Raw genomic sequence first — 10,399 nt, 5'->3', positions numbered from 1 at the left:
TGAATTTTGTCCACCAGGCTTCTAGTCTCTCATAAATTTTCAGCAACATAAAAGCATAATTTTGGTGTTCATGCCATAAAATGACTTAACAGTGTACCAGAGGATTTAAATGTCTTTAATCTATGGGTTCCCTTTAATTTGCATCAGTATAAATACTATTTGTTAGATATTATATTACAATATAATATTGGGGTGTGGTTTTTCTTTTTGCTTTGCCTCATAGTTCCTTTTTTAAATTTGAAAGAGAGAGGAGGAGAGAGATAGAGAGAGGAAGAGAGAGATCAATTTGTTATTCTACTTGTTTTACGCATTCATTGGTTGCTTCTTGTGCATGCCCTGACCGGAGACCAAACCAACAACTTTGGCATATGGGAACAATGCTCTAACCATCTTAGCCACCCAGCCAGGGCTCATAGTTCCTTTCATATCAACTAAAACAACGTCTCCCATACTTGTGCAAAACCTCTTCTGCCATTTATTTCACAGAAGCTTTTGAGGACCACTCAAGCATATAAAAATGTGTGAGAGGGCAGTGTCATTCTGTCTCTTGTCCACATAGGGTTTTTTCTTCCTTTAGAATTCATCCTGAGTGTGGGCGATGGCACCCAGCCTGATGATGACCCTGAACAGATCGCACTGCCCAGGGACCAACAGGAAGGGTGCCCATTCCAGGATATGGCTCCTTTTCCCCAATTATCATAATAAAGGTCTAAGTTTAAGTGCTTTCTTTTTCCTTTTAAATATATATTTATTGATTTCAGAGAGGAAGGAAGAGGGAGAGAGAGATAGCAACATCAATGATGAGAGAGAATCATTGATCGACTGCCTCCTGAACACCCCACACAAGGGATTGAGCCCGCAACCCGGGCATGTGTCCTGACTGGAATCGAACCATGACCTCCTGATTCATAGGTCAATGCTCAACCACTGAGCCACGCTGGCCAGGCTAAGTTTAAGTGCTTTCTGAAATCACCAGTGCTTCACTCGGAAGCATGTCTGCTGGAAAAGATATTCGTCTGAACAGAGTGCTCCTCCTGATGTTGGAATGGGAGTTCAAAGTCCTGCTCCAGATGGGAGAGCCGGCCCCTGAGGGCAAGGTTGAAATCATTATCATGGGGAGACACTGGTACCCGAAGCATGCCAAAAAGATGATTCAGAGCTTGACTTAAAAATCCCGAAGGAAATGGTATAGAGGCACAGTGATGCTCATGAGGCCTGGAAACAAAATATCTTGAAACAATGTTCCTTCCAGACTAGATGAAGCCATGTAGTTACTGGAAATAGGTCACAGGACTATCTAGGAATCTGTTCTCAAAATAATGCGATTTTTGTGATTAGGACCTTAGTGCAGGGGTGTTGGTCTAGGTCAGGAGCCTTGGTGTTAAAGGCCCAGTCTGAATCCTACCTTTGCTCCTGAGACTAAGGGGAAACAATTGTTAGTGTTCTACCACCTTTTTCCTGAATAGACACTTGTTTATTTTCTGTTTATTTTTGAGGTTGTTTAATGTTATTTTTAATGATTTCAGAGAGGAATGGAGAGAGAGAAAAACATCAGTGATGAGAAGGAATCATTCATCAATCATTCATCAGCTGCCTCCTGCACGCCCCCAGTGGGGATCGAGCCCACTACTGGGGCATGTGCACTGACTGGGAATTGAACCATAACCTCCTGGTTCGTAGGTTTATGCTCAACCACTAAGCCATGCTGGCCGGGCTGTTTAAGGATTCAAATATGAGTCATAATAAATAAATTTTATTATAAGATACATATGGATTAATATTGATTATCAAGAAAAGCATCTTTGCTTGTTCCAAGATGGGAAAAGGCAAATAATTATGAAAGATTGGTTCTGCTTTTCATAATGTTTTGTACTAGGTAGGTGTGGGAATGATCTTTCATGTCCCTGGGAGGTTTTGTAGATAAGGAAGAACATCCTTGTTTATTTCATTAATGCTAATATTGAAAAAAATGTTTCATTGACATAAAACATGCTTTATAAACAGAATTCTTAAATGTTGAAACATTGATGACAAACTGATTCCCATTCTCCTTAGCTTTTAATTAAAAATAAGTCTATTTTGAAAAAAATATAAAATAAAATAAAGTAAAAATGTGAGTCAAGTTTCTCTAGCTTGCAAAGGCAATGTCTATTAGATGATGTCAATGGATCACATCATGAAAATTCAGCTGGTCTACTATGAAAATTCAGAAGTGTGACCCTGACTGTGACCTTTTTTCCCTGAATTAAATTCAGTGCCTGCATCTGCACAACATATAATTATAAAAATACAATTTATGACCTGTGACAAGAAATGACCAAAAACATGGATATGCCTTTCCCATCACACCAGCTCTTAGGGATGGGAGAGTAGAGTCTAAAATGAATAAGACAGCCAGATTGGCATGACTCAGTGGTTGAGCATTGACCTATGAACCAGTAGGTCACTGGTTTGATTCCCGGTCAGGGGACATGCCTGGGTTGCGGGCTCAGTCCCCAATGTGGGGTGTGTAGGAGGCAGCCGATCAATGATTCTCTCTCATCATTGATGTTTCTATCTCTCTCTCCCTCTTCCTTCCTCTCTGAAATCAATAAAAAATATATTTTTTAAAATGAATAAGACAGGGACACAGAAGAGAAGCAAAAGAGAAATATAAGATTAAAAAGGATTTGATGTCCTTTTTAAGTAGCAAAATTTCAATAATAGTGCTCATCACAGAAGCACTGTATTTACCTAGTATTAACTGGTTAACGACTAGTTATGCCATCAAAGAAACATTAACCACAGTTAATGATGCCCTGCTTTATGTTACAAAAAAATATTCACAGAATAGCTTTTATGCAAAAATACTGTATGGGTCACTCTTGAAAGAAGTCAGCGTCCATGGTACATATTCTGCTGTGAGAAATTAGAAGGTGTTCTCTCTATATAAAAGATTGCCTTTATTGCAATTTTTCAAGCCTGCACTTAAGTTACGGCTTCTTCTATTACAGCTCCTGTAGCAGCAGCTCTTTCATTCCAGAATTCTGGCTGTACATTTTATTGCAGTAATAAAGTAATAAGAACCTAATCTCTTTTGAAAGGGTTTGCAGAAAGAATGAGGGCAAAATTGGCACAGGATAGAGTTTTTTGACCTTTCCCCCAGTGCGGTACAAAGTCGGTCACAGGAAATCTGATTTTTTTCCTGTTATCTTTTTATAAAAAAATACTAGGAGCTCAGCGCATGAAATTGTGCAGCCCACCCACCCACCAGCCGCTCTGCCTGCACACCTGGCCCAGCCCCCTGACCCCTCTGGCCTTCTCTGGCCACTTCAAACCCCACCCTCAGTCCTTCCAGTAGCATCAGGCTGGCCCCGCCTTCTCCAGACGCCTCCCTGCTTCCGCCAGGTCTCTGGAGCAAAACGGCGGCTCCGCCTCATCATGGCACCGGAGGAGAGCATGGAAGCCTCCCACCTGCTTGGCTGTGCTCCTTCCCCAGGCAGGTGCGCAGCAGAGCACTCTGAGTGCGAGCAGTGGGTGGCGAAGGACTGGTGAGGGGGGTGCTATGGGCTCTCACGCCACCCTCCCGGGCACAGGCCTCCTCTGGGCCCTCCCCCCTCCCCGTTTCCACCCCATCTCCAGGAGCAACACCTCGCTGCACAAGCTTAGGCAGCCTCCTCCTTAGCAGTCATAACTGGGACACCATTAGGACCAGTTAGCATATTACCTCTTTATATAGCTAGATAGCTAGCTAGATAGCTAGATTAGATAGATAGAGATAGATAGATAGATAGATAGATAGATAGATAGATAGATAGATGATAGATAGATATAGATAGATAGATAGATACAGATATTTTTATTGATTTCAGAGAGGAAGGGAGAGAGAGAGATAGAAACATCAATAATGAGAAAGAATCACTAATTGGCTGCCTCTTGCACGCCCCCTACTGGGGATAGAGCCTGAAACCTGGGTGTATGCCCTTGGCCAGAATCAAACCCAGGACCCTTCAGTCTGCAGACCTATGTTCAACCACTGAGCCAAATCAGCTAGGGCCTAAGTTATCTTTCTTCCAGCATGTTCTATCTGTTATGCAGAGATCACCAATATTCATTACTGTTCCAGGGGAATAAAACACAGTTCATCAAAAGTTTGAGTCAATTCCACAAGGTTGCTACATAAATGTTGAATTTTCAGGATGAACTTCCAACCTCTTCAGGATCCCTCAGCTGGATCCCCACAAAGCTGGACCTCCTGGCACTCCACAGCTCATGATAATTCTTTTGATCAATGAGAACACAGAAAATGTATGAAGAGAGATGATTAGAGACCTCAGAAGACGTTTGCCCACCCCATCCACACCATGTTTCTACCAACCTCTTGACCAGATCTATGACCTGGACCAGGTTATCTGATTATAGTGCCCTTATATCCATTCTTATTATATTTTAATGAATGGAATGCCAGAACATTGATAATTTTGGAACCCAAAAGTTTTCTTCTTTAGTAAAAGTCCTGATTTGATGTTGGAGGTAGAGCCGTGTAGCAATAATGAAGGGATTCTGGAAACAGATCCAAATCCTGTGTCTGTCATTTAATAGTTGTGCAATCTTGAGGAAGTCAGCTAAATTCTCCTGGTGTTTGTGGGGGGTTTTATTTCTATATTTATGGCCATAATAATAGGATGGTTTTATATAAACCCACCTAAAATGCTCAATTTTATTATTGTCTTGTGGTAAATGTTCAATAAATACTTGATGATAATGATGATTAGAGATAGTAAAACCCAACTTAAGAATCATCCCCAAAAGGGGACATATGTAATACTTCAAACAATAAATAACTTTTTTAAAAAAAATAATCCACTGGCTGATAGACAATGATGTACTAAAAGTACATTTATTCTACATCTTTCTCTGTGAAAACCCTTCAACAGAATAAATATCCATCTACATGAACCTAGAAAATAGCAAAAACCCCAACCCACATTTGCTAAACAATATCTGCCAAAATTCAGTGAATTGAAGACTTAAATTAAGAAGGATGATGATAGCCAAAATTCACTTCTCTTGTTCTTGAACAATATGAAAAGATCTGAGAAGCTATACATCTTGAGAGACTACATTGAGGCTCCTGAACTTGGACCAATGAAGACTATGGGTACAGGTGGGCTATGATGGAACTGGGGGGTCTAGTTCCAAGTCACCAAATGTCATGAAAGGCAGGGTAATAAAAGGTTTGCATAACCACTGTATTTATTATTTTCTGCTCCAAAGTCTAAATCAAAAGAAATGAGACCAGAAGGAAAGAAAACACTCCAGTCGGTTCTGCAGCAAACTCTTATAAACAAAGAGGAATAAGTACTAAATCATAAAATAAAAGACTTGGGAACTCAAAGGCTCCACTTTGATCCCTGTTGATCTCATATTGTTTCTGAACTCTCTGGGAGGAAGATATGCTTCCAAAGCAGGGGATGCGAGCAGATATAGGGGGAAAGTACCCTTTAGAATTGTACTAAAATAATATTCTAGCTTAAGTACGTACCAAATATGGCATAACACATACTTGTAATATTAAAATATATTGTCTTTTTAAAATTAAACTTTAAATGGGTGGGTTTTTTTTTAATTTACTAAATTAGACAATTATACACCAGATAAGAAGTAGAAAGGGTTCAACTGGGCCTGTATAGAAATATATTAAAAAAAATATAAGGGAAATTGCCATAGCAAGCAAAAGGAATAACAGATGGACTTCAGATGCATTACCCCCAAGAAATTGGAGAAAAATCTAGATAAGTACCTTTATAACCTCAAAAAAAAGTAAAGAAATATGGACTATTAGCAGAAATAGCTCAAATAATAAATAAAATAGCAGAAGATGAAAAGTGATTTGGCTATACTAAAATGAGGGGGGGGGGGATTGAAGATGATAATAAAGCTCCATTAAAATAAAAAGAGCAAGAAGGAAAATATACTCTGTCAAGAGCATCAACAATGTGGAAAAGAGGCATAAAACATAAGACAAAGTCCAAGAGATGAAGGCAAATAAATGAAAAATAGAAGGAAGAGAGGCAAAGGAATTCTAATGGCCAGATGATGATGATGATGGTGATGATGATGATGCCAAAAAGAGAGCAGAATAATCAATATAAAATAATAGAAACCCATTCTAAAATAAACAAAGACTCAAATCTACACATTAGTACAAAATGTATTCCGGGAAAAAATTATAAAAATAAAAACATATGGCTTGGTGAAATTACTGCACTTCAAGGATTTAAAAAAGGAACCCGGGGGAGGAAGAAAATGGCGGAGGTTTAGACAGACGTGTCGGTGCCTTGTCCCGGAGCAGATAAGGGCGGGCAGCTGAAACGGGTAGCATACAGCCCGAATAAGCAGAGGAGATTCAGCTGAGACAGTCTGCAGCCAGGAAAGACAGAGAAATCCTAGATAAAGGGAACCCTTAGAGGCTGAGGCTGAAACCTCTCCAGGTGCGCCGGCACAGCCACGGAGACCATGCCATCTTGGGTGACTGTCACCGGCATCCAGAGACCAGCTACTAACCCGGCAACAACGGCTCTCAGGCAGCAGCGCGACTACGTGAACTCAGAGGAACTCTGCTTCTCCCCACAGAAAGGTTAGACTTTCCCCAAAGGTGCGGTTTGCAGTTTAGGTTGGAGAGTGGAACGTGCACAGGGGGGTGGGGGCTCTGCGCCCCACAAAGACCTTGGCCATTGGAGCCAGCGTGATCCACGAGTGTGGAAGGGCACCCCCAGGGCTGCTGGCAGAAGGGAACGCTATAAATAAGCCCACAGTTGGACGGGACACAAACGGGCAGCCTCAGATTACGCCAGTTTGCCGGCTACTCGGTGCCAGGAGCCAGAGCGTGCTCAGAGACTTCGTGCAGATTTGGAAGGTGAAGCATTGCGAGTTCGCACAACTTCCCAGGCTCTTAAAACTGTGCGTTTGATTGTTGAACCCAGTGCAAGGGACTACCCAGTTGGGGTCAGTCACAGAGCTTGTAAGGGAAGGCTGTTTTGGGGGAGCCTGGGAAACAGAGCAGGGAGTGACTACTGGGAAACCAGCTCTGGGCGGAGGACATTCCAAACCAGCTTCCTGTACAATAGAGAACACCTGGTCAGAGAGGTCCTATACCCTCAGAGGTCAATCCCGAAGCACTGCCACCCAGAGGCAGAGCCACGAACTGACTCTTCTGTAAATACAGATAAGGGCTGTCTGGGAAACCAATGTAGCCTGCCTTAAAATCAGGACTGTGGCTTACAACATGGAGGAACAGTGTATCAGACGGAAATTCAACATTCTCCTGAATACCTGGTGTGCCAAAAAGAGGAGCAGAAGATCTGAAGCACCTTCATTACAGCCCATTTTTTTAAATTATTTTTTTTAATTATTGTTTCACCTTTTAACTAAGAAACCATTTATTTTCTTTTTTCATCACCTGATTTTACCCTTTTAATTACTACATTTTTATTTTTAACCAGTATTATTACTGCTGCCATTTTACCATTTTTTTTTAAAGTGTCATTTTATTTTCTCTTTATTTTATTTTGGGACTAAGGTTCTCCATTCTATTTTCATCGTTCCTTTAGCATCATTTTCCTCTACCTCAATTGTGCTGCTGTGCTAAAACTCTTCCCCACTTTTCCCCTTTTGCTGTCCTGTTTCTCTTACCCTATTCCTGCTTTAGATTTTCCCTATTCTTCATACGCCCTGTCTAAATTTCACCATACTTATATATCCCTTTTCCAATCACCTGCTCTAAATCCTTATCCACTTCTCCCTTATCTTTCTTCACTATCCAAATTTTTTATTCTCTCCTTTTCTCTATTTTTCTATTGTTGCTTGCTCGATTGTTGAATATATTGGGTTTTTTTTCTTTTCTTTTCTTTAAGGATTGTATGTGAGGTTGTTCTGCTTTTTCTTTTTCTTTTTCTGTCTCCCATAACCCCCACCCCCCCCGGCCAGTTATTTTTGTGCTTCTGCTTTCCCTTGCCTCACTTGATATTATTGGCTGTTTGTAGTTTGTATTCACTCCAGGGATCCGTTGCTGGAATTTGTTGGGATTAGTGGCGGTTCTATCGGAGTTTTCTCCTCATACGAATAGTCTCCTCCCCTCTTCTACTTCATTCTATTTTTCTTTTTTTTTCTTTTTCTTTTTTTTTCTCTTTTTTCTGTTTTTCTATCTTTTTCTCTTCTATCATCCTTACCCCCCAACTCTCTTAGCTCGGGTGGCCATATTTATTTGGGGTTATTAATACCGTAATTCATTTCTGTTCAGTGCCTGGTACGTTGTGCCTTGTTGTGTTGTATTTTGTGCCTTTAAATCAATGCAGCAGATCCAAGCAACAGCGGCCTCCTGATCTCCACACGCTCTGTCAGAGGAACAGCTGCTGTGGGTGAAGCCTCCCTCCACCAGCCAGAAGAGCCACAACAGCTGTGAACAGCACCCATCAGAAGACCCGCTAACAACAGAGGAGCAGCTGCTACCACAACCGCCCAAGGAGCAACCACAGCCCGAGGAGCCACTGCCACCTAGGGAGCAGCCACTGAACGACTCAATATCTATATGCGTCAGTGAGATCAAACATGGGTAGACAAAGAAATCCCCAAAGGAAAGAGAAGGACGACTCTCCAGAAAAGCAGCTAAGTGATACAGAGGCATGCAACATGACAGAAAAAGAATTCAGAGTAAGGGTCCTAGAGTGCATAAACCGGATGGAGGAAAAAATCAACAACTTCTGCAAGAAGCAAGAAGAAACAGATGAAAAAATCAATAACATATGGAAGAAGCTAGAAGAATCAGATGAAAAAACCAACAACTTAAGTAAGACCCAAGAAGAAATGAAGAGTGATATAGCTGCAATAAAAAACACCATGGAAAGTATCAACAGTAGACTAGGAGAAGCGGAGGACCGAGTTGGTGAATTAGAAGACAAGGAAGCAAAACACACACAAAATGTACTGCAATTAGAGAAAAAAATTAAAAGACAGGAGGAGAGCCTAAGGGAGCTTTGGGACAACATGAAACGAAACAACATACGAATAATAGGGGTGCCAGAACAACAGAAAGATGAACAAGGATTAGAAAACCCATTCGAAGAAATAATATCAGAAAACTTCCCTGAGGTGGGGAAGAAAAAAGTCACACAAGCCCAGAGAGTCCCAAACAAGGTGAACCCGAAAAGACCCACACCAAGACACATCATAATTACCATGGCAAATGTTCAGGACAAAGAGAGAATCTTACAGGCTGCAAGAGAGAGACGGAAAGTTACATACAAGGGATCTCCCATTAGATTATCAAATGATTTCTCAACAGAAACACATCAGGCCAGAAAAGAACGGATGGAAATTTACAAAGTGATGCAAAGCAAAGGACCGAGTCCAAGAATACTCTATCCAGCAAGGCTATCATTCAAAATTGAAGGGGAAATAAGAAGCTTCACAGACAAAAAAAGGCTAAGGGAGTTTATCACCACCAAGCCAGCAATGCAAGAAATGCTAAAGGGACTGGTGTAAAAAGAAGAACTAAAAAGCCCAGAAAGAAAACAGCCACACACACACACAAAAAAAATAGAAATGGCTACAAACAAGTACCTTTCAATAATAACTTTAAATGTAAATGGACTAAATGGTCCAATCAAAAGACATCGAGTGGCTGAATGGATAAGAAAACATGACCCATATATTTGCTGTCTACAAGAGACCCACCTCATTAGAAGGGACTCTTTCAGGCAAATGGAAATGAAAAAAAAAAGCTGGGGTAGCAATACTTATATAGACAAAATAGACCTCAAAGTGAAGGCCATAACAAGAGATAAGGAAGGCCACTTCATAATACTAAAGGGATCAATACAACAAGAGGATATAACCCTGATAAACATATATGCACCCAATGCAGGAGCACCCACATACATAAGAAAACTCCTGGAAGATATCAGGGGAGAGATCGACAACAATACAATCATAGTAGGGGACTTTAATACACCACTGACATCACTGGATAAATCCGCTAGACAAAAACTCAGCAAAGAAACAGCAATCCTAAATGACTCACTAGATCAGATGGACTTAGTTGACATCTTCAGAACACTTCACCCCAAAGCCACAAAATATACCTTCTTCTCAAGTGCTCATGGGACATATTCAAAAATAGACCACATATTGGGTCACAAGCAAAGTCTCCCCAAATTCAAGAAGATTGAAATCATAAAAAGCATCTTCTCAGACCACGATGGCATAATATTAGAAATAAACTACAATAAAAACAACCCCAAATACTCAAACACTTGGAAGCTGAATAGCATGTTATTAAATATTGATTGGGTTAACAATGAGATCAAAGAAGAAATCAAAAACATCCTGGAAACTAATGACAATGAAAACACAACAATCC

Source organism: Myotis nattereri, assembly GCF_964212035.1.
Source record: "Myotis nattereri genome assembly, chromosome: X".
In the NCBI taxonomy this organism is placed as follows: domain Eukaryota; kingdom Metazoa; phylum Chordata; class Mammalia; order Chiroptera; family Vespertilionidae; genus Myotis; species Myotis nattereri.
Note: the sequence above shows the minus strand (reverse complement) of the source record.